This window comes from Pelophylax lessonae (genome assembly GCF_965119305.1).
Source record: "Pelophylax lessonae genome assembly, chromosome: 3".
NCBI lineage: Eukaryota > Metazoa > Chordata > Amphibia > Anura > Ranidae > Pelophylax > Pelophylax lessonae.
In genome coordinates, this window is record NC_138770.1 from 330,474,092 (window position 1) to 330,500,112 (window position 26,021).

The 26,021-nt window shown below is 38.5% G+C and overlaps 1 protein-coding gene and 1 pseudogene across 3 annotated transcripts in view; one reads left to right on the top strand and one right to left on the bottom strand.

Moving 5' to 3' along the window:
* LRRC1 (leucine rich repeat containing 1) overlaps window positions 1-26,021 on the top strand; it is a 682,152-nt gene that overhangs the window by 424,669 nt on the left and 231,462 nt on the right. The window lies entirely within an intron of this gene.
* LOC309550521 (sorting nexin-1-like) overlaps window positions 24,219-26,021 on the bottom strand; it is a 134,231-nt pseudogene continuing 132,428 nt past the window's right edge. The window contains exon 5 of the transcript in view: window positions 24,219-25,514. The product of the transcript in view is annotated as a sorting nexin-1-like (transcript). The remainder of the gene's footprint in view (window positions 25,515-26,021) is intronic.

The following is a 26,021-nucleotide window of genomic DNA, read 5'->3' on the forward strand; positions in this document are numbered from 1 at the left end:
AGATTTCTAACAAACTTCTTTCTCGTTGTCATTATGGGATATTGTTTGTATAATTTTGAGTAAAATAATGAATTTATTCCATTATGGAATAAGGCTGTAACATAACAAAATGTGGAAATAGTGAAGCACTGTGAATACTTTCCGGATGCACTGAAAATATATATATACAGTGCCTTGCAAAAGTATTCGGCCCCCTTGAACTTTGCGACCTTTTGCCATATTTCAGGCTTCAAACATAAAGATATAAAACTCTAATTTTTTGTGAAGAATCAACAACAAGTGGGAAACAATCATGAAGTGGAACGAAATTTATTGGATATTTCAAACAAATAAAAAACTGAAAAATTGGGCGTGCAAAATTATTCAGCCCCCTTAAGTTAGGACTTTGTAGCGCCACCTTTTGCTGCGATTACAGCTTTAAGTCGCTTGGGGTATGTCTCTATCAGTTTTGCACATCGAGAGACTGAAATTTTTGCCCATTCCTCCTTGCAAAACAGCTCGAGCTCAGTGAGGTTGGATGGAGAGCGTTTGTGAACAGCAGTTTTCAGTTCTTTCCACAGATTCTCGATTGGATTCAGGTCTGGACTTTGACTTGGCCATTCTAACACCTGGATATGTTTATTTGTGAACCATTCCATTGTGGATTTTGCTTTATGTTTTGGATCATTGTCTTGTTGGCAGACAAATCTCCGTCCCAGTCTCAGGTCTTTTGCAGACTCCATCAGGTTTTCTTCCAGAATGGTCCTGTATTTGGCTCCATCCATCTTCCCATCAATTTTAATCATCTTCCCTGTCCCTGCTGAAGAAAATCAGGCCCAAACCATGATGCTGCCACCACCATGTTTGACAGTGGGGATGGTGTGTTCAGGGTGATGAGCTGTGTTGCTTTTACGCCAAACATAATGTTTTGCATTGTTGCCAAAAAGTTTAAATTTTGGTATCATCTGACCAGAGCACCTTCTTCCACACGTTTGGTGTGTCTCCCAGGTGGCTTGTGGCAAACTTTAAACAACATTTTTTATGGATATCTTTAAGAAATGGCTTTCTTCTTGCCACTCTTCCATAAAGGCCAGGTTTGTGCAGTATAAGACTGATTGTTGTCCTATGGACAGAGTCTCCCACCTCAGCTGTAGATCTCTGCAGTTCATCCAGAGTGATCATGGGCCTCTTGGCTGCATCTCTGATCAGTCTTCTCCTTGTATGAGATGAAAGTTTAGAGGGATGGCCAGGTCTTCGTAGATTTGCAGTGGTCTGATACTCCTTCCATTTCAATATTATTGCTTGCACAGTGCTCCTTGGGATGTTTAAAGCTTGGGAAATCTTTTTGTATGCAAATCCGGCTTTAAACTTCTCCACAACAGTATCTCGGACCTGCCTGGTGTGTTCCTTGTTCTTCATGATGCTCTCTGCGCTTTAAACAGACCTCGGAGACTATCACAGTGCAGGTGCATTTATACGGAGACTTGATTACACATAGGTGGATTCTATTTATCATCATTAGTCATTTAGGTCAACATTGGATCATTCAGAGATCCTCACTGAACTTCTGGAGAGAGTTTGCTGCACTGAAAGTAAAGGGGCAGAATAATTTTGCACGCCCAATTTTTCAGTTTTTTATTTGTTAACAAAGTTTGAAATATCCAATAAATTTCGTTCCACTTCATGATTGTGTCCCACTTGTTGTTGATTCTTCACAAAAAATTAGAGTTTTATATCTTTATGTTTGAAGCCTGAAATGTGGCAAAAGGTCGCAAAGTTCAAGGGGGCCGAATACTTGCACAAGGCATTGTATATATTTTAATATATTTCTTACTTTTTGGATATTACACTGTCCAGTCTATCTGCAGGACACTTTTTTGGAGTCGATAAGCATTTGCACTATAGCACTTTATACTTGTGGGACTGTTTGCACATACAAGACTTTGTACTGTTGTACTGATTTTTGCACTATAGCCCTTTTATGATATATGTTTGCACATCATTAATGTTATGAGATATTTCGGAATTTGTTATGACATGCATTAGCACATATTTATTGTTATGTATTTATGAATAGGGGATACAGGGTAGGTGCATAGACCAGGGCTGCTCATACTATATTGCCAATTATAGTTTGATGATTCATCAATAGCTGGAACAGCAGTGGTCTATTATACCAATTATGATTTAGTAATTTCATCTGTGGCACAGTTACTTTAACAGAATTTGGGGTGTCAGTAGTTTTTTATTTCTATAAATTTGTTTCTAATTTTAAATATTTCTTACAGTATTCTTTTTGTTATTTTCTTTTACAATTTTTTAGGAGCCCTGTTTGGAGGGGGGGGGGGGTGCTTTTGTAAAATACCAGGAGTCTAAAGAGACATAGAAAGTGGCTGAGAACAGATTCCACAGTCCCTTTCTCTGCAGCCACATCAGTCAGTTATGGAATATACATAGTTACATTGGTCCAAGCTGGAACAATGGAACTATATGGGGGCAGCTTTCCTCAGCTCTGAAATTTTTTGTCTAACTGTTGAGGCTGGTGGCAAGCAGTAGGGAGAGATGCTGCTGTGGTGTTGGTGAATGCAGCACCAGGGGCCTGGGGCAACCACCATTGTTTCAGCATGCTACTGCACAAATCTATTATTATTGTCATTAGGTTGCTATTGGAGATATCATCATAATGTGTATAAAGGTGTGAAAAGTTGCTGAAGTGATCATATGCACGGCGAATGTGCTTTTATATTTATTTGTTGGTGATATGAACGTGTGGATATTTATTTGGAACTATTTTTATAGCTATTATAAACTATATTACCAAACCCAAATGATTATCCAAACGCTCATATTGCCAGGAAATAAATATAAAAGTACATTCACAGTGCATATGATCACTTTAGCAATTTTTCACATTTTCATACACATATTAATGACAGTATGACATTTATAATAGCAACCTAACATCCGAGGGACAATGATAGTCATGGATATCTGCAAACTTCATCACTGCACTACCATTTACAAACACTTAAATGCTGAAATGAAAATGAAACTTCTCAATTCTATTTTAAAATCATACCTATAGAGATGTCTGTGATTACTCTGGAAGTACTCCAGACAGCATCCACCTGCTCAGCTCATCCTTCCACAGCTCGTAGATCTCTCTTTTTGGCATGGAAAGATGCCCTGTCCCTCTCCCCAGCACCTGTGTCCTCTGTGCAGAGCTCTGCAAGCAAGGGGTGGCAGGAGGTAGGGGAAAGGTGTTGGCAGATGTAACAGCCTGTACATGTAAGGCAGGCTCACTGTTCCCAGGATGGAGCCCAGGTTGAAAACATCCAGGGACAAAAAGCTAAGCAGGACTGTTGGCAACTATGCACAGCCCGCAGCTCCTCCCAACTCTCCTCTCCTACTTGCTCCCAGTGCTGCAGTGATGCTGCTGTCACTGCTCCTGTCAGTGGTGGCTCCCCTCCCAGTGTGGTCCCCGGGGCATATGCCCCCCTAAGTTTCAGCCCTGCTTCCAGTATAACTAGACAGGCAGATAGTAGATGGTATAACCTTTTTGTAAAAATAAAATGACTTCTGATATTCCCATAATTTTTCTCCCTTGTTTATTCATGTAACCAAAAGAAATGCATCTGTATTACCCCATGGTCAAAAAAAATCTACTTTGAACCTGTGTTGGAAAATGACAAATAGAGGATGAGAGCTTCAATACCATTAGTAACTTTGAGATAATACAGTTGATTCCTAATTCAAACAGTGTAATATATATATATATATATATATATATATACTGTATATATATATATTTATTGTATCTGTCAAGATAAAAAAGGTCTGTATAACAAAGCTGGACAGATAAAATATTCTCAAGCATGTTCGTCTCTGCCATTTTTCAACTATAATTTTATTTTAGATATTCTACAGTCTTCTAGCTTTATTCTTTTCACACATCTTTGCTTTCTTTAGATGTTCACTGCTCAACTATGAATTTAGCTGATATTGTCTGTTAGTGATTGAATATGATTCTTTGATCCATGTAAGGTCGTTTTTATACTGGTGCTGACTTTTCATGATCTAATAACTGGAAAAACTATAAATATCATATGGCTAGATGAGTGTTACCTTCTAAAATGCTTTACCTTATGCTAATACCTTTTAAATGCTGTTTCATAATGTAACAGAAGGAATAAAGAATGACACTAAAATAATATGATTGAATGTTTTGAATTCATTTATAGAATTGCGCCCTTAAAGTATTACAAAACAAAATCAAAACTTTAAAAATTATCTAAAAAATGTTGTACACCTATAATACGTAGTTTTAGTATAGTTTGAAACATCTTTAAGGTTTTTTTTCTAGTTGAAGGAAAATTTCATCCATTTGTGAAAAAAAAAAAATGACAACAAAATTAGAATTCAAAGTGTTGATTTTTTTTCCTGAAATTAGAAATGTTCTGTTCTAATGAGTCATGCTGAGGTTAATGGGTCAGGTTACCACTGACATAATTTAAGCCACAAGGGAAGGGATGTTACATTTCCCTGTAGCTCTGTATAAATAATGAAATGGTGTTTGCATGTTCTCCCAGTGCCAGCGTGGGTTTCCTCTGGGTACTCTGATTTCCTCTCACACTCCAAAGACATGCTGGTAGGTTAACTGGCTCCTGTCTAAATTGGCCCTACTATGTGTATGGATGGATGGGAGTTAGATACCTTAGATTGTAACTAATCTAAGATTGTAATAATTAAAAAAAATAAATGTATATGTGCTACAGTATGTCTTATATTATGGACAGGGGTTACCATTCTAAAGAAAATACTAATGGTTTGGGTCATTTTTATTTCCCTGCTTTTTTCTAATGTATAATTTTTAACTGTTTTATACTATCTATATACATTCTTTGTTTTAGCATTGAACATTTAATATATGGAAAAAGATCAAGAGAGCACTATGGGTTAGCTATATGCTTTTTGCTTTGAGGCTGGTTGAGTCATTAGAATGAATCACTGATTGAATTACTGTACTGAATTCTGTACACAGTAAACTTTACATCAAATAAGTAAGCTGAGAGCCTACAAAATCTAAACATTTTTAGTCCTCATGATATAGTACACAAAGCTTCTGTGTGTTTATTTTTAGGACCATAAGCTAATGTTAAAGTAGTTGTAAACCTCAGTCATGAAATGTGAAGAAAGAACATAAATCTGTAGCGTTTATTTATCTCTCTCCAAAGCTCTAAGTGTTATTTCTCTCTCTCTCTCTCTGGTGCTTCGTTCCTCTGTTATCAGCATGAGTCACTTCTGAGAAGGTTCCTGAAACATGAGATAAAACTTGTGACGGGGAGGGAGATAAGCACACAGCTTGTCTTTTCAGAATATAGCTCTGCATGTTCCTGTGCCTATGTGGGATGGGGTTGGGTGGGAGTCCAAACAGCTTTCATGTATAAGAGCTCTAATTGCAGCTCTCCACCCCCTCCTCTTTACTCCTCACAGCGGCAGAAGGATTTTATCCCAATTGTGCTCTTTTGAAGGTGAGTAGGGAAGATAAGACTGCAGATAAACATGGAAAACATATGTAGGAGGATTTATTTCATCTCTGTGTATCACCTGAGGCTATTCACTTCACTGGGTATATGAGAGAGCTTACAACCACTTTAAAGTAAATATATTTTAATGCAACTAGTGAAAGAACCCAATCTGTCTGTATATGGTCTTCTTATAACCCCCTTTACAGGAATGCTTAGACTGGAAAGGGGCAGAAATTGTTCTGTGGCAATGCAGAGAAGGAACATGTTAACAGGAGCTGAAAGCAAAGTAAGCGACATGATAACTCTATCAGTGTATTTCTTCTCCATTGTGCAATCAGCAACCCTGTGAATGTTTTTTTTTCCAAAGCTACTGTTGAAGTGGAAGTTGGAGACCTGGCAGTGCTGTCTGGCAAAATCTGATACACAGAATTGAAAATTCTCTTGTGGGTAAAACTCTCTGGGGTTCAACTTTAAAGGGACAATGTCACCTTGGTTAAGTGACAGGGGGGTTTATTTACTAATTAGAAATCAGGCTTCCTTCTGCATAGAAACCATCTCACTTCAGCTTCTAGCCTTAGCTTGTCCAATTAAGCTTTGGCAATAAAACCTGGAAGCTGATTGGTTTCTATGCAGAAATGAGCCTGGTTTTGCATTCTCCAGCTTTAGTAAATAAAACCCAGTGTTTCTTTAAGGAGCACCCATGACTATTTATGCTCACCTTACCAGAACTCCATCACAGCTATTTGACTCCTCTGTAGCTGCAACTAAATTTGGCTGTTTTGCCAAGCAAGGGAATCCCTGAAGTCTCTCTCCTGATTATGAGAGAATGTGCAGGCACAGTCATTGGTAAGAATATGGTGGTCCTTTGCTGAGACAATGTCAATTTATCTGCATAGGCATGGTGACAGAGTCTCCAATGGCATGTAGTTTCTGAACATCAGACCCATACTAGACTTCATTGGTAACTCTAGATTTTTTTGGTACCATGATAAATAGCAGCAGCAGTAGAACAATACTGCTGAATCAAAGAAATATCGTATTAAATGATAATTGTAGCAGGAAATTGTGCTGATTAAAATCCAACACAAATGTGTACAAGGAACCATGGCATTGCAGAATTATAGGTCTTTGAGAATTGAGGGCCTCACAAGGAGCAATGATGTATTATTGCAGATGTCATTGTTATTACACAGATCTGTGTATATGGACACAACAAAGAAAATGATAACTTGATGATTCTGATTAAAAACATTGAGGGCAGAGATGTGTATTTTACAAATTATTGTCTGTCCTTTCACTGTCTTATACAGCTTAAATCACTTGGCAAGGTATATGATAAGGATCAGTACGAACTAGGGCGCTGTGTGAGGAGATGCGCGGGATGTCGGCCGCTCGGAGCCTTGGGTAGAACGGGAGGATATACGAGCTTTGTGGGCGGAGATAAGAGAAGGCCCGGTAGGTTGGGATGGCCGGGGGGAAGCCGTGCAGCTGATAAGTACTCGGCTGAGACCCAACACTTCCTACACACCCCTGAAGAAGAGGCTAAAGGAATCACCTCAAAACTCTTTGGGTGTATGGTTTTTTGGGAATTGGTCAGTACGTTTGGAGATCCTTTTCAATGGCTTCATGTTGGCGATATTGGATTTCCTTTGCCACAAAGTGGTTCTCTCATGTCCTTTTGCTTAGCAAATTTTCTGGCTGTTGGACCTGGTTGCAATTTCTTGAAGAATCCTCTTGGCCTGACATGAGCTCCCAGACTCACCCAGATGGAATATCTGGTCGGGACCAACCAGTGGAGATTATAACACAGACTCGTGCCAAACACATGCCAAGCACTGCATCCAATATTGAATGCCTACACATTACTTGCTGTATTGAACTACACCTGGGAGATCCCCCTGTCGATAATCAAGCGTGTTGAGGTCTATCCATTTAATTGGGTGACCATATACATTTGGTAAGCAGCCTATTTGGATGTTTGGTGACTTATCCACGGTGCCTTCCATTTTTCACGCTCATCGATGGAGTGGTGTTCGTCTGCTAGGACTTGTGGTTCCTTTTCCTATTTTTTTGTTTTTTGCATGGGATATATGTTTATCAATGAAGTTTAACATGTGAGTGCAAACTTTGTCTTTTCATGTGATTGTGTGTACGGTATCATGCTATGTCCTTGCTCATTTTTTTCTACATATGGTCTTTGAGCATCCGATATTGAATGTCCTATACTACATGTCGCATTGAACTACACCTGGTGGATTTCTTCATTGTCATATAAGCGTGCTGAGGTCTATCCATTCAATTGGATGACCTTTTACATCTGGCAAGCAGCCTTTTGGGATATATCCTTAAGGCTACATTCACACCTGAGCGTAGCGTTTTTCGCGCGTTTTTACCGCGATTTTACCGCGATTTTTGCGGTGTTTTTTACCGCGATTTTACCGCGATTTTTGTGCAGGCGTTTTTAGATTGAATAGAGATCAATGGAAAACGCCTGTAATCTGCCCAAAAAGAAGCTCATGTACTTTTTTGAGCGTTGGGCGTTTTGTATACAGCGTCAAAACGCTCAGATGTGAACAGGGGCCATTGAAATGAATAGGATTTGTCTTGTTGGGCGTTTTGAGAGCTGATCCTAGAGCAGAAAAACGCCCCAAAAACGCCCCAAAACGCCTAGATGTGAACGGAGCCTAAGTGTTTCCATTCAGTAACGGAGTGGTATCCATGCGCTGAGACTTGTGGTTCCTTTCTTATCAATATTTCTTTCACATTGGATTTATTTGGCACTTCTACTGGGACTGTCCAAGTAGACTTATAAGGACTTATATTTCACTATATATTTTTTTCATTAATTTATTATTTTTTGATTGAGTGTCACATACTGACAATTATTTGGCACAATTTATTTACACAACCATTTGGGTTAGTGCTGCACATATATATATATATATATATATATATATATATATATATATATACAAGGTATACTTTTGTCAGTGATAAAGAAGGAAGGAAGGAAGGAAGGAAGGAAGGAAATACTCACAACAAAGTGAAGTCAAAACACATTGCCATTAGTATAGTTGTGGTAATGCCACTATACACTTATATTTTTGTGTAAAGTGTTAAGCAAATAAAGATTCTTTTCTTATAAAGATTCTTTTATTTTCACTTTATTAACTAAGACTGACAGTTACTTATATTATTCAAATTAAACTGCACTAAAAAATACTTACACTGGAACTAAAGCAATAAAAAAACAATAATAACAAAAACAACATATTATTAGCAATGCATGCTGATATCAGTGTTGATTTGACAACTGGCTCATTTAGACATTATTGTCTTTATTTAACCCCTTCCGTACTGCGTCATGTCAAATGACGTCGGCACAAATCCTTTCTCCGTCATATGACGTCCGCCCGGATCTCCCCGCTACTGCGCGCCCCCGGGGGCGCGCAGCGCGGCGATCGGGGGTGAGGCTCGTCCCTCGGACTGAGCCCAACCCCGATCAAGGTAAACAGCCAATGAAATTGGCTGTTTAGCACGTGATCGGCTGTGTCAATCACAGCCGATCACATGAGCGGCTCCAGCGCGAGCCGCTCGTTCCTTCCTTAATGCGCGCCCCCGGGGGCGCGCAGCGCGGCGATCGGGGACGAGGCTCGTCCCTCGGACAGAGTCGATCCCCGATCTAGGTAAAGAGCCAATGAAATTGGCTCTTTACCACGTGACCGGCTGTGTCCAATCACAGCCGGTCACAAATGTCATCAGAGAACACGGTAACTAGCTGTCACCGTGTTCTCCTCCTCACACACTGATCCTGTGTGAGGAGGAGATTGTGGTAACAGCTAGTTACCAACTACAGTGCACCCCAAACACACTGATTGCCCCCCCCCAATAAAGAGCACCTGTCACTAGCCCATCAAAGTACCCGAGTACCTGTCACCAGCCCATCAGGTACTCTGATGACAGGTACTCGGGTACTCTGATGGGCTGATGACAGGTACTCGGGTACTCTGATGACAGGTACTCGGGTACTCTGATGACAGGTACTCGGGTACTCTGATGACAGGTACTCTGATGGGCTGGTGACAGGTACTCGGGTACTCTGATGATGGGTACTCGGGTACTCTGATGACAGGTACTCGGGTACTCTGATGACAGGTACTCGGGTACGCTGATGACGGGTACTCGGATACTCTGATGACGGGTACTCGGATACTCTGATGACGGGTACTCGGGTACTCTGATGACAGGTACTCGGGTACGCTGATGACGGGTACTCGGATACTCTGATGACGGGTACTCGGATAATCTGATGACGGGTACTCGGGTACTCTGATGACGGGTACTCGGATACTCTGATGACGGGTACTCGGGTACTCTGATGACAGGTACTCGGGTACTCTGATGACAGGTACTCGGGTACTCTGACGACAGGTACTCTGGTACTTTGAGTACCCGTCATCGGAGTACCCGAGTACCTGTCACCTACCCATCAGAGTACCCAAGTACCTGTCACCTACCCAACAGAGTACCCGAGTACCTTCCACCTGCTCATCAGAGTACCTGACACCTGAAGTACCCGAGTACTTGCCACCTGCTCATCATTACCCATCACTACTCATCAGTACTCATCAGTACCCATCAGTACCTATCACCTATTAGTATCAGTACTGATCATCCGTACCCATCATCAGTACAGTATCAGTATCACCTATCAGTATCAGTACTACTCATCAGTACCTATGACCTGCCTGTCACCTGCCCATAAGAGTACCCGAGTACCTGTCACCTGCCTATCAGAGTACTCGAGTACCTGCCACTTGCTCATCAGTACCAGAGTACCTGTCACCTGCCCAGCAAAGTACCCGAGTACCTGTCACCCTTCATACAGCCACCATGTCTAAGTCCAAAAAGGTTTATATACGTCGTCCGTTTAAACCTAAATACCGGTGTTATGGCAGCAGATAGCTGCCACAACCCTGGTATTTTTTTAAACGGTGGACGGTTGGCTTTCCGATAAGGGTGGTCCCAGCGGCGGATTCGCCGCGGGATCACCCTTCCGGGGTGGCGGAATAGGTGCCCCCCCCCCTCCCGCTGCATTCTGGTCCTTTTCCCCGTTTACCGGACCCGCCGGCAGCGGGGAAAACGATCCGGTCCCAGATCCTCACAGACAGGATGTCGAGTGAGGGCAAGCTTGCCCTCACTTGACTCTATGGTCTTGGAGGACCGGAGCTACGGCAAACGTCATTGCCTAGCAACCAGTTTAAAGGTCCTTTTTTTTTTTTCATTTTATTTATTTTTTTTTAATTTTTTTTTTTTTAATTTTTTCTATCTTTTAGTGTACTTGTGAGATCTGAGGACTTTTTGACCCCAGATCTCACAAAAAAGAGGTCCTGTCGTGCCTTTTTCTATTACAAGTAATGTTTACATTTCTTGTAATAGAAATAAAAATGATCAATTTTTTTTTTTTTAAAAAAACAGTGTAAAAATAAAAAATAATAAATAAAATAAATAGTAAAAAAAAAAAAAAAATTAAAGCGCCCTGTCCCCGCGAGCTCGCGCGCAGAAGCGAACGCATACGGAAACCCCGCCCACATATGTAAACAGTGTTCAAACTACACATGTGAGGTATCGTCGCGATCGTTAGAGCAAGAGCAATAATTTGAGCCCTAGACCTCCTCTGTAACTCTAAGATAGCAACCTGTAGAAATTTTTAAAATGTCGCCTATGGGGATTTTTAAGTACCAAAGTTTGTCACCATTCTGTGAGCGTGCGCAATTTTGAAGCATGACATGTTGGGTATCTATTTACTCGGCGTAACATTATCTTTCACATTATGGAAAACAATTGGGCTAACTTGACTGTTTTCTTATTTTTTAATTAAAAAAAGTGATTTTTTTCTCAAAAAATTGCGTTTGGAAGACCGCTGCGCAAATACGGTGTGATAAAAAATATTGCAATAATCTCCATTTTATTCTCTAGGGTCTCTGCTAAAAAAAAATATATAATGTTTTGGGGTTCTAAGTAGTTTTCTAGCAAAAACAACTGATTTTAGCTTGTAAACACCAAATGTCAAAAATAGGCCTAGGCAAGTGGCTAGGATGCATGATGATGCTCCTTGGATGTTCGGCCCCTCTATATGGCTAGGCTGTGAAAAAGTCTCACACATGTGGTATTGCCATACTCAGGAGGAGTGGCAGAATGTATTTTGGGGTGTCATTTTTGCTATGTACATGCTATGTGTTAGGAATATTCTATAAATTTACAACTTTGTGTAAAAAAAATTTATTATTTTTTTCCCACATATTCCAAAAACTTGTGGAAAAAAATGACATGTTCAAAGGACCCATAATGCCTCATAGAATATACGTTGGAGTGTTTGCTTTCCAAAATGGGGTAATTTTGTGGACTTTTCCATTGTATTGGTGCTCTAGGGCCTTGAAAAGTGTGATAGGTAGTAAGAAAGTTTTATGTGTATTTATGCTCCTAAAACGCCTTATGGTGCTACTTGGACGTGGAGTCTCTTTTTGTGGCCAGGCTGTGTAAAAGTCTCACACATGTGGTATCACCATACTCAGAAGGAGTAGCAGAATGAATTTTGGGGGGTCATTTTTGCTGTGTACATGCTATGTGTTAGAAATAGCTTATAAATTGACAACGTTTTGGGAAAAAAAAAGAAAAAAAAATGTTTTCTTCATTTTCCCAAGAATTGTGGGAAAAAATTATAACTTCAAAAAACTCAATATGCCTCTTACTAAATACCTTGGACTGTCTACTTTACAAAAAAGGGTCATTTGGGCGGTATTTGTACTGTCCTGACATTTCAGGGCCTCAAGAAAGGAGATAGGCCATCAGTACATCTGGTGTGATCAATTTTCAGTAATTGGTACCATAGCTTCTAGACTCAATAACTTTCACACAGACTAAATAATATACACTAATTTGGGTTAATTTTACCAGAGATATGTAGCAGTATAAATTTTGGCCCAAATGTATGAAGAAAAATTAATTTTTTGCAAAATTTTATAATAGAAACTAAAAAAAAGTGTTTTTTTTGCAAAATTTTTGCTCTTTTTTTGCTTATATCACGGAAAAAAAAAACCCCAGTTGTGATCAAATACCACCAAAAGAAAGCTCTATTTGTGTGAAAAAAATGATAAAAATTTTGTTTGGTTACAGTGTAGCATGACTGAGCAATTGTCATTCAAAGTGTGAGAGTGCTGAAAGCTGAAAATTGGTCTGGGCAGGAAGGGGGTCTAACTGCTCTGTATGGAAGCAGTTAACTTCTATCCAGTAACACATATAAGTGGTTCACTATAATAATCAGCTCTGCTTGTTTGCTAACACCTGCTCCACTTGGCACATTGCTGTTTCTTTTTTTTAATTTCACAGATATTCCATGTCCACTCTGAGAAATTGCTGATTTATTCTTGTCCATTTAATGTATGAGAACTACTAAGATTTTGTGAAAGTTTACAAACTTATAGTTCTGTAGGATGAAGAAAAAAAAACAACATAACTTTAGAATTAATAGCATAATTACACTCACCGCATGCTACAAGACAAGACTGCATTTGTTATAAGAAAATAATAAATGCTTGTTCCCAGCTATAGAAAAACAACTATTGTGTTCATATTGTATATTACTATATAGGAAACAAATCTGAATCAATTTTTGCTGTCCTGTAGTGTTTGCATAGAAGGAATATGGCCTAGTGTGGGTATATCTCAAGGACAAATACTACAGATTTGATTTATCCTGGAAATAGATTGCCAGGAAAGAACATGCAGTATGTGTATATTTATTAGAATAATGGATGGAGTCTGCAAACAAGGAGAACTGATAAATGTTTCATAAGATGGAAAGTGAAGTTGGCAATCAAGCAGGAGTGACAGCTATTGGCAGGGCATACACTGCTGTAAAGATAGAGACCTACATTTTACCATATGCCAGAGACATTAGAGGACAGTCTTAAATAGAAGCCAAGTTTGGTTACTCAAGATAAGCAAACTCATCCATAATAATGTCTGTTGTAAACTGGGGAATGTTAGAGGACCCTCCGTGCAAAATTGTCTAGGGTGGGGAGCACATAGACGTGTGACATCAACAATACATTGCAGGTCTTATCACTATTTCTGCAAACTTCAAAGTAACCCATGGTTCCAAACTAATTTTCTCAAGTTCAGTAAAATGAAACTGCTTCATTCTCTTTTTTTGTCTATCTTAACCATACAATTTTTTGTGAAGATATGCAGGTATACATAAATTGAAAAATAGATTTTTATAGAAGAAACCTGGAAAAATTTAGCAAAAATTGTTTAATTGTAACATGGCAAGGTTTCTTCTTGATGTCTGTGTATCTGTGCATGTATGAACATCTTCATAATAAATTGTACAGTCATTAAAGACAAACAAGACTATAAAATCTCATTTTATTCAAATTTTGCCAAATTTACAGTATGTGAACCAGGCAGAATTTTGAAAGGCATGATCTTTGAAGCCTTGAGTATGTAGAGCTTGCTCCCTTGTGGCAGCAAAGTCTCTGTTGTTTAGTTTTTTCAGATTGTTGACTGCAGGACTCTTCCAAAGTTATCTTCTCAGAAGTCATTGCTAATTTCAAGCAGGCCATTGAGCCCTGAACTATCATCGGCCTTTGTGGACAGCATCCTAGCTCCAGCAGGGAGGGGAATCTAATAAAGTACACTTACTCTCACAGCTACTCCTAATATAGTGCATGTATAAAAAGCCCACTCTTCTCACTTCAGTCTTTTCCACTTCACACGTGTCACCTCAACAACCATGGAAGCAATCAGTGAAGTTTGCTCACCCTTGATACAGAACCTTCAAATCATAAAAGCTTATACTTGTGCTGTATTATATCCATTAGATGGCTTATCCTCTGATGTTACTGCATCCTCCATGTACACATAAAAGGCAAAATGAGCAGAAAACTGTATATCATAATATTAATTAAAATCGTTTGTTAAAATATTGGAAAGAAAAAAAACTGTTAGTTAAAATTACACTCACCAATCCTATTCATCTTCTATCCAGTGCACAGAAAAAGCATACCACAGCCCTATGAGAGATCAATATTTCATCTGTACACCTTTGGCTCCTAGCTGCATGAATGAGCATTTACATATTCAAGCTCTTTCTTATACATTACCACAAAACAAGCATCTATAATCTTTTATGTTACAACATTTGAAAAGTAACACAGCCCAAAGCCGCCTGCCAGTCGTCCAGTTGGCTCTCCCTCTTTTTCAGGTGCCTTTCCCTTCAGGAGCACATCCCGCTTTATCCAGCCACAGTAATGTAAAGCTTAGGACTGCACTCAGTATTGGATTGTCAAACATAGCCATTGTTTGTATTGCTAAATCTTATTTATTGATTTTTTGGCAGTAAGTGTTAAATATCTACCTCTAAACCCTCTAAGGTTATTTTACTATTCATAAAGATATATGGTCTGTGGCAACCTGTTAAAGTGAAATATAACTGACAAGAGATGGATATCTGGGTTCCAGTGATTCATATATCTGCCATATCTCCTGACCTCTCATTAGTTATGTGGATTGACTTCTCAGTTAATTAAAAGTGAGCAAGAGCATGATGAAGTGGACATTCTGTCTAGGTAGAGAATGACAAATGAGATTGTGAAAGAGGCAGCTGATACAGCTCATAACAATGACTTGTGTATGGTTAGCATTGTAGCAAAATGTTAGAGAAACAGACACATCTCAGATAAAATGTTTTCAGTTTTGTCCATCCATCAAGATAAGGTCCATACATTTTTAAGATGTAGTATAAAAAATCACAAAATCTATATTTGAGGTTTAATGATTAGAAAAGGGTTACAGACAGCTGTAAAAACCTGACAGAGGCTTTTATGCCTCGTACATATGATCAGATACTCGTACGAAAAAAATTGATTTCCAATTGATTGCACGATAATCTGATCGTTAGTACACAGCTTTCGACAGCCGATCACGACATTTCCTCCAACAAAATCTAAAGGGAGAAACATTAAAACTTTTGTCGATATGATAGCCTAGCGAACGACAATGGTTTAATCAGTACAGCCTGCGTTCGCTAAAAATTAATAGACAAAGACCACACATGATCAGAAACATGAAAATAACACGGAAAAAACCTGGATGCCATTGTTTTTGTTTTGCACTATCCGATAGGTAGCTACGCAACCAAGAAACTTTTCCAGAACCGTATGAAAAAAAATCATACGTTTAGTACGCATTGTTGGATTCGATACTAGTACCATGCAACAAAATGCGATCGATAAGTCATCTGATTATCTGATCGTGTCTATGAGGCATTACTCTTCCCTGCTCTATACAATGTGAATTAAAACGTTTTAGGTGTGCAGATCACTTTATAATTTGATAGTAATTATATAAAATGATTTTATAATTTAATGTCATTAATAATTACTTTTCTGTTTCAATTTTCTAAACATTCAACTTTTGTTTTTCTGAAATTCATGTACAGTATCGACAATACCCCCTGACATATACTTTGTATATATCTCTCTCTCTCATATATATATATATATATATATACACAGTATATGGCTCTCACAGTAGTTTTATGACTGATCGTGTTTAGCTCAAAGGAGGTAGTTAGTGAAATACAGCTGTACATTTCTATTAAACAATGACATCTTTGTATCTTAATGATGTTTGCTTAATTCTTTGTAATCATATAATTGATAAAGAACTGCTTTTTTCCCTTAACATTTTTTCCACTAAACTCTCCAAATATGTTAATAGTTACCTGGCTTGCTGTTAGATATTATTGGGTTTATTCCTAATTAACATTTAATTTGTTGCTTTTGTAATTGTTTTCTATGATTATAAACTCATTAATAAGTGGCAAGAACGTTTATGAAATTAAGAACAATAAACATAAGTATAGTAAAAAAAGAATGTAGTATAACTATGGAGTGGGTCTGTTTTATCATTTATAAGGTGAGTAGAGTATACATTGGTTTATATTTCTTCAGGCAATTAAATTTGTACTCAGAATTTCTATTTTGTTGTGCTGTGAATAACTGAAAGCAGGATCTGGATTTGCTGCATACTTGTTAATGGTCAGTGACTAAGAGAGCATTGAAACCTGAAGTAGTCAGGCAAATGGTATTTTCAGAAAGATGCCTAAAGATGTCTTTGTATCTCTCTTGGTACTAGGATTTATGATTGTGTCAACATGTGTTATGAAACAAGAATGTTAGCTTTTAAAAGATATTTTGAAATCAGTTGTCCATCTTAAGTTGAATTAAAGAAGCAGCTTACTCTACAATACTCATGTTATCTTTGTACCCCACAGAATGTCCACTGGTCCACTAGATTGCACTCCTCTTCAGGATTGAATGATGCTGGTTGTCATTCAATACACTTCCTGTAAGCACAAGCTGTCATCTAATTGGCATGTATCACCATGCTGGTCGGGGGTCACAGTACAATACTACAGAGAACAGTGCTAATGTCATAACAGCATTATTAAAGTGATTGAAAACGATCACCTTATAAAACAACCCATTCGGTTTAAAATATAAATGAAAAGCAAAGCATTTTTGTATAGATATTAAAAAAAAAACATTATAAACACCTTTTTTCCCTTTTTTAAGTTATCATATTTCCTCTGTTCTCAGCTGCATAATAGCTCGGGGGAGGAGAAGCAGCAGTACACTGAGCTTCCCAGTGAATGGCTGTGCAGCAGGGGGCGTGTCAGGACAAGTCTTATCATTGGAGGAGAGTACACTGAGTTCCCAACATAGCTAGAGAACTGACCATGGTGTGCTCCCCTGCTGAGTGTGGCCTCAGTTTTTAATAGGAAAGCCGGGGGACTAGCAGGAACACCAGGGATTTCACAAAAAAGAAGCAATACAAGTACACAGTACAGCAGGCACATATTAGGAATGGTAAGTGTTCAGGTAACAAACGCTTTAAGTACCATCTAGCACCCCCACTGTAAGGAGGGCATAAGGACTCCAGAACGTCACGTGACCAGGCCAGAAAACATCTCCAAAAAGGTATGTATAAGCGTAATTTATTGATTACATATATGCATGTCTGCAGTATTGGATCGTCCCTACCCATGCAACTTCACGCACCTCCTGAATGGACATAACACCAGCAGTTTATGCATGGATGATTCAGTTATATGAATGCTCAAACATTAGAGTCAAATCACTGGTTGTACAAGAGTCAGTGACTCTAGAACAGGTATGATGACTATCATTGTTCATAACACAATAAGAGCCTTTGGTTTGGATAGTAATACAAATTTGACTATATTCATTTAGTACATATACAATTTGCATATTTGAAATGTTCAAGTTTAAATATTATGGGACAGCTCAGATGTTTTACAAAAATAGTTATTTCTTATATATGCCACTGATTCCAGGATGGTCTTCTTTTTAATATGTTAATGTAGGCCTCTAGCTGGTTCCTGAAGTCCTTAAGAAATGGTTCAAGTCTCAACTGGGCTATCTCAGACTTTCAAAGGCAGTCACAAGTTCAACCAGTGAAGGAGAGTTATAACTGTATTCCTGTCCGCCAACCAAGCTCTGTTGTGGAAAATCATAAAGAAGGGCGAGCAAGCCCTGAACAGGAAGCAGAGGAAATGGAAGATCAGTATGATGAGGTATATTGTATTCATCTGTTCAGCACAAGGCTTAAAGTATTTCAAAAGCTATGCCAATACATATTTTGAACTGAAATACACATTTTCTCCAATAAATGTTTTGGATTGCAATGTCAAAAACAGAATGTTCCATAGTAAAATACAGATGAAATGCAAATGGTCTCTTAATATAAACTATAAAATCGAAGAATCATTCCAACACAGAAAGAATTTTGGTTTTAAGTGCGTTTTTCATAGTTTACTCATTTGTCCCTTACTTTCACCACTTCCCGACCATCCAGCAGTAACTTTACTGCTGGCCGGAGGCTTGAGAAGGCATTGCTATGTATTTGTAGCGGTGCGTGATACTAGGTGCTCAGTACTGGGCTGCTGTGAGCGGCCCAGATACCACGTGATCGCTGTGCAATCACATGGCACCTAGCACTTAGCAGTCATGAATGGAATCTATTATTGACATCATTGTTTGCTACTGTGTGTGATCTGTGATTGGCCACCAGTGATCACATGGTACCAGGGCCAATCACAGCATCACAATAGTAAACAATGAGTCATGAATGAAAGCGATTTATGAATGTTCAAATGGTTGCTGTTACAATGATCATCACTGTAACCAGCAGCAATTACCCCCCCCCCCACCCCAAGTAGTACAATGTTTTACATGCCCTGATGAGGGCATGAAACTAGATATTAAAATCTTTTTTTAAACAAATCTACATAAAAAAACTTTACATATTTTTTTTTGTTTTTTAACATGCATCACTTGTCAGTGTCCCTGATCATCACCACACCAGTTTTATGATAACGTTGTACCGAACTTGTACACTCAGTATGTAAAAATAAATTGTGAAAAAAAACAAGTTTTTCTTACTTTTGTTTAAAAATTTTACAAACAAATATTCTTTCTTTATAAATTTAGGTCAAATTGTAGTCTGCTAAATTTTTTTGGTAAAAATAACCCAAAGCAGTGTATATTATTTAGTCTGTGTGAAAGTTATAGAATCTACAAACTATGATATATACAGTATGTTTGAAAATTGGTCAATCCTGATGTACTGACAGCTTATCTCATTTCTTGTGGACCTAAAATGCCAAACAGCACAAATACCCCCCAAAATGCCCCCTTTTTTGAATATAGACGGTCCAAGGTATTTAGTAAGAGGAATGGCAAGTTTTTTTAATGAGTACATTTTGTTTTTTGGAAAATTAAGAAATTAAGTAAAATGTGTTTTTTTTTTTTTCAAAATTATTAGAATATAATATAGTTTTTTTAGTTCATCCAGCAAAAGATAAAAACCCAGTGTTGATTAAATACCACAAAAAGAAAGGTCAATTTGTGTGAAAAAAAACATAAATACATTTAATTTGGGTACACTGTTGCATGACCGAGCAATTTCAGTTAAAGTAGCATGGTGCTGAATAGCAAAAAAATTGCCCTGTCATGAAGGGGTAAAACCCTCTGAAGGTGAAATGGTTAAATGTATTTTTTTAAATAACAAACATGGCCTTACTTACGATTACATTCCAGTTAGGTTAAACCACATGTAGGCTAATTTTTAACATCCATTAAATCTTTGCAACTTTAACCCCTTAGCCCTGGCAACTCCTGGCCCTGTAAGACGTTTAAGATGCTGGGAGGCGAAGGCTGGCATTTCGGTCATGTGACCACTGTGATTGGCTCTCACAGTGGTCACTTGATTGGAAAGTTCCCAATCACAAGTAGCTATTGGAGCGTTCCGTTACCTGGCGGTAATTGTGCTGGGAGCGTGCAGGGTGCACGCTCTCGGGATAGCAATGTTTACATTTTGGTACGTATATATGCAGCCTCTCGGCATTAAGCCCCATCCGCCAAGAGGTTGCATATACTGTATGTGTACAGCCAGCGTGAAGAGGTTAAGTGAATTAACAAGAATATGAGACCTGATAACTAATATATTGCTGTTATTATTATATTATTATGAAAGATAATATTTCCCTGCAAACAGTTTATGCGGAGCTCTGTCATTTCATTCTAACTGAACCCTCAGTTTAAATCAAATAAACACATTCCAGGGGCATCAAAACAAAAAGTGTTTAAAGCTTCTCTCTAACACAGTCACAGTCACCTTAGATAAGCCTTTCCCCTGCCAGCATGCTGCAAGGTAGGACCCTTACTTTTTTGGAGGAAGTAGTGGTGACATTGCAGGTGCACATGCCTGTCATCCGAGTCTGAGTCAGATCTAAAGCTCTTTAATATGTGTAGGGATCTGCTGCCCTGTACTATCCTGTTGGGTCAAAAACCCCAGTAGGGTCTTTGAGAAGTTAGAAAGAGGAAGAAAGAAAAAATCCTGAGACCCCATGTCCAGTCTTTAAAAGGCTGCTGCTAAATCCAGGCCAGAAGGAATTTATTGGCACGTGCTTCTATGTTGAATAGTTTACTATTGTTGTCTTTAGCGTGTGTGTGTGTGTAAATATTCACCTTGCTGTTTATTAGTAGATGATCCTGTTTTTTTGCAATGGAGTTCATATGCAGTTCCTGTTATTTTACATAACCTTGTCCCTTCTGGTCGGGGATTCAATAGCTGATTTTTGCATAGGGCTCAATAACTGGCATAGGCTAGCCAGGCTAGGCATCCGACAGCCACTTCTGCTAGTTAAAAGTCCAGTTGCATGACAGATTAGAAAATACTGAGGAAAAAGAAGAAGAGTAGATAAACTGACTCTGAATTCTAGTGCCACACTACGGTTTTGGTTGGTGAGAATCTGCGTTTTAGGCTGGTTGGATAATGTTTGGAGGATCCCTGTTGATCTTTGTGTCTCCAATGCAAAGTTGGACACAGCATTGTGATCATCCTCATGGGACCTTGCAACTGAACTTTGCTGCAACATATTATTATTAATAACTATAGATACCTGGATGTATGTGCACAATTCCACCAAGACTTTTGTTGGGCCCTTTGCGGATTATACCTGTTTATACATCGGATGTAAGTACTATTATTAATCTTTTACATAAAGCTTGTATTATTTCCATTCTGGTGTGCATCTATATACTTTTGGTTAATGTTATATGCTGGTTATAGTAGTTCCTTTGCACCCAAATACTTTGAATAGATTACTAGTTAATTTCCTAGGATGGGAATCCCCTCCATATCCTGGCTGGAGGCACTACCAACTTTATTATCAAACACACTCTTCCACTTAGCATTTTTTTCGTTCTCTTATTTACCTACAGGTTTAGTGCAATATCCTGTTTAGGGAGGGCCATTTCTCATTACTACCCCCCCCCCCCAAAGGAGGTCTTAATTTGAGGCATAAGTCTGGCTCTGACTTAGTAGGGGGCATGTTGGCTCACTGATTCCCCACAGAGAACAAGGATCCTACTCTCCAGCATGTTGGCAGGACATGAGTTTTTCTACGACATTTAGGTAATTTAAACTGAAAGTTCATCTTGGCTTTAAGACTTTGTAAACCTCCTTAAAAACATTGGTTGTAATTATTCTTGCACCTTGCAGAAATCTTAAAATGACTGAATGTTAAAGATTTAAAACTTTTAACTGAAACATCTGGCAAACCATATTCATCATTATGTTTTCTAGATATTTTATGTACATCATACCTGATTCTACTTTGTAGATGTGGAGACAAGTCATGCCATTGCACTTGTTGAAAGTCAGTGCTAATTCTAAGTGCCTGCTTTTACTATAATTACGATTAGCCCCAAGACTGTAATCCTCTTAAGTAGTGCACTCTTAATCTAGGTCATACCAGGTCCATTTCCACCATTCAGTTTGGCAAGGGTCCTGTTTTCAAACACTTTATTGGAAGTACATAGGGCTCTTCAAGTTGTTGCTAGTAGTTCAGAGAGGAGAAGAGATGCTGCACATTCAATATTCCATTCAGGTCACCTTACTGAGCTCTTCTTCATCCTTATGTCTACTAGGCTCAATTTCACACTCAATTTCACACATTTCACAGAGCCCACTTTCACTATGCCATCTTACTAAGAAGCAATCACTCAGCTTACTACAATTTTCAGCAACATCTGTAATCCAAGACTGATATTCATGATTATAAGTCCCTTTGTTTTCTCCCATGGTACCTTGATTATCAGAGATCAGCAAAGCATTTCCATTTTTATCATTTTCCGAAACAAAAACCATTTGTTTTCCTTAATACGTTTTCAGCAGGTAAGCTACCAGATGTAAACATAATTGTTTTTAAAATTATAATGGTACACATAAGCGGTGACAGTGCAAGTAAATATAGACATAAGAGTTGAAAACAAGATCTGAATGAGTAAGCCATGAGTGGTACATGTTATGAAGAATCTTGAAGAGATGAGACTATCTTCAAATACTTATAGTTTAAAGGCCATAACAACCGCAATACCAAAGTAAAAAAAGTAAGCCAATTAAGAACAGCAATCAGAAATACATCGAGCTACTGCTGTTCAAACTATGCACTTTTGGACAGTGCACTTCTATCCTGATGCTCCCACAGTGAGCAAACTCCACAAGAACCATCCATATGCAATCATGTGGGTATAAACATTTACAAGTCAGGAAAAGGGGAGGCACAAACATGTTGTAGAACAGGGTAAAAATGTAGAACAGATTCAGTGAATGTTGGAGCCTGTCAAAATCTTCTAACAACCTCAGAAGATACAATAAAGTTGTCCAAAACAACCAGAAAACAGGGACAGAGGGAATGTTATGTATATGGGAACTCTATAGATGTTACAACCCGTCAGAGTGTTCCAGCAGCCTCAAAAACACTTATTCTCTCCTGAATTATGTTTGTGGTCCCAAGCATTGTGATACACACATATTTCAAGAGAGAATAAGTGTTTCTAATAGGCTCTAATTTTCACTGAATTGTTTTACTCTTTTTACCCTGTTCCTGTGCCTAGTGTTTCTGGATGTGGATTTATAATTACTTACCTAGTGATGTGTTGAAGTGCTCTTCCTGGCGTTTTCTCCCATCACACCATTTGGGGATGATCTTATATGCCTTTGACATACATCTTTGGGGTTGTGTAATCTCCCATAGTCCCTGGCAGCACATTCTCCCTTATGATTGCATATGGATAGTTCTTTATTATGTTTATTGTTTACCAACCATTAACTCCTGTATGAGTTAGAAATAATTCAACAAGTGTGTTGCTTATTGTATTCTAGTGCTGTGATCATCTGTAGATAATGTGTAATGTTCTGTTACCATCATTTATAACAATGGGCAGGGAACAATCATTTTAAGGATGTTTTCTTATGTGTGAACCTTGTTGTACTGGGCTAAATTTTTCACAATTCTATGTTCGTAAAAAAATTTTAACCATTATTATTATTATTTTTTTTTTTTGCTTTTCAAAGTTTTATTGAATAACTGTGTAGTTCCTGCAGACTAGAAATGCTCCATTCTCTGTGTCTGTGTCACGGCCAAAAATATACATTATATATTTATATTTATATATTTATATTAATAAACCCACCCCAAGAAACTCTCATTCATTTAATTTGTTGTTGCAGTTTTTTCACAGAAAGCCCTAAAAGCCCTAATTATCACTATAGAGTTAATAGGAAAATATATATGGAAGTTAAATGAAAAATATACACAAGAAATGTTAACAGAAAAAAAATGTGTCTAAAGGCTAGGACAGGTCCGTCCTCTTTAAGATTAACTCTTAACTGTCAAACCAGTCTGCCATTGTAGTAAAATGTTTGTAGGCTGATCTGGCAGTGAGAGGGGAGATGTGGAAGGTTCTACAGAAACAGGAAACAGTTGGTAATACTGAATAATCAGCTCTGAGATAAAGATCCAAAAATGCGCTGCACAGAAATGGACCTCACTCAGCACTGAAGGAGTAAAAAGAGTCTGACAGCATCAGGCAGATGTTGAAGTAGAAGAAGAGTGTAACTTTATAGTCTCTAAAAGGCAAAAGGTATAATATTTTAATATATATATATATATATATATATATATATATATATATATATATATATATATATATATATATATATTTATATATATATATAAAACACATGGCAGGAGAGAAGTAGCATAGAAACTTTTGCTTCTGGTAAAAATGCTTTTCAATACTTAGCCAGTTTGTGCTGTGAATTCAAGAGTGTTTCTAGGTATTTCACAATATGACTTTTAAAGTCCTTAGATTTTTCTTTCTCAAATTTTGTGACCTCCTTTGGAACAGTAATAGAAATTCTTTCAAAATCCCTCTCATATTGGGTGACTTTGGAGTTCCACTCAGAGATTTCATCATTGGCTTTCTGTAATTTATCTTGTTTGTTGGCCCACAACAACCTAGCCTCATTCTCCCTTTTTTTTGTAATGCTCACTGGGCATCTTGCCAGCGCTTCCAGGCCTTCATTCGCTGGTCAAAAGCACCCTGCACTGCCGACAGTACGTGGATGTAATCTGCTAAAAGCTCAGCTAGCAAGTAGAAATCACTGTTGGCCTGTTCCTGATGTAGTTGCTCGATCTTCTCTTCCACCTCTGCTAACTGGGATAGAGCTCTGGAAAGAGCTGTGTTATGCTCTGAGCTTCCCAGCATGGCCAAGCTCTTGGCAAACTGAGCAGTATTCACAGCCAGCTCTTGTCTGTGATTTACCAGAGTCTCCACCACCAAATGTAGTTTCCACAGATGCTGCTCCTCACATTCCACCTCTTGCAATTTGTCCTCAAACCAAACGTCAGATTCATTCATCTTGATTGTCATTTTGTTGACAGCGTCAGTAGTTCTATTGAACATCTTGAGCAGTCCAGCTCCACTCAGAGCCTGAGTGTTGACAGCACAAGGAAGCTCATCCTTTTCTAAAAATTCACAAATATTCGGGTCTTGTAATTGTGTTGGGTGGCTGACAATCCTCTGCAGGTACCTCCCCAGAGCAGCGTGTCTTCACTTCAAAAACAACTTTCACTTTAGTCATACCTATGAGACTTTTCTCATTAGGTGGAGCAACAATTGTCATAAAGGCTCAGGAAGTCATTGAACCTTCTCTTCACAGTGAAAGTTTTGCTCTGGAACATTGGTAAAATGTCCAGGTTTAAACTTGATAAGCTACATATGTATTCATTCCATCACCAATCTTCTCAGGGTCTGTGATATTGATGTTAAGCTCAAACTAGTCCTCTTGCTGTTCTTCTTCTAATTCCTCATAGGTCTTCTGCTTGGGGGGGTGCAGAGGCCGCTTCCATGAGCATAGGGGTTTTGAGTTGTGGCTCCTCCTTCTGAGTACTGTGAGAACCGTCCACTGACAGTTGAGGGTAGATTCCGCAAAAATATCTTGGTCATCATCATCCAGGAAGAGGCCATTTTCTCTTGAGGTTTCTTGTGGAGTCTTTCTTGAGCTCTGAAGTGATTACTTTTTTACTCAAATATGTTGCAGAAATCTCCCTCCGCTAAGTCTGGCTGCAGCCATTTTAACTGTGGGCAGCTACAGCTGCTGTTTGCACACTTTCTGCATTTACACAGACACACAGAGGCACACACACACACACACATACAGACAGAAACACTCACACCACTGCTTGCCTACACATTTCTCCTCATGAATCTCTGCAGTCTTCTTGGTTAACCATTATTGATCATAATGTATGTATTATATGGTTTTATTCTAGTACCTTGAAAGTCTCTTAATCCTCCTTTTACATATATTATTTGTAAACGGGATGCTGGAACCTATATACACACTGCCTAAACAACCTGTTATAAAGCCTTTTTTTATTTTTGCAAACAAAACATGTAAATTACCTTGGTCCCTATATTGTCCCCACATCCCTGAGCCAGAGGAGGTGGCTGAACTAAATGTCCAACTAAGGCCCCATTCACACTTGTGCAACTTCAAAGTCACAGGGTT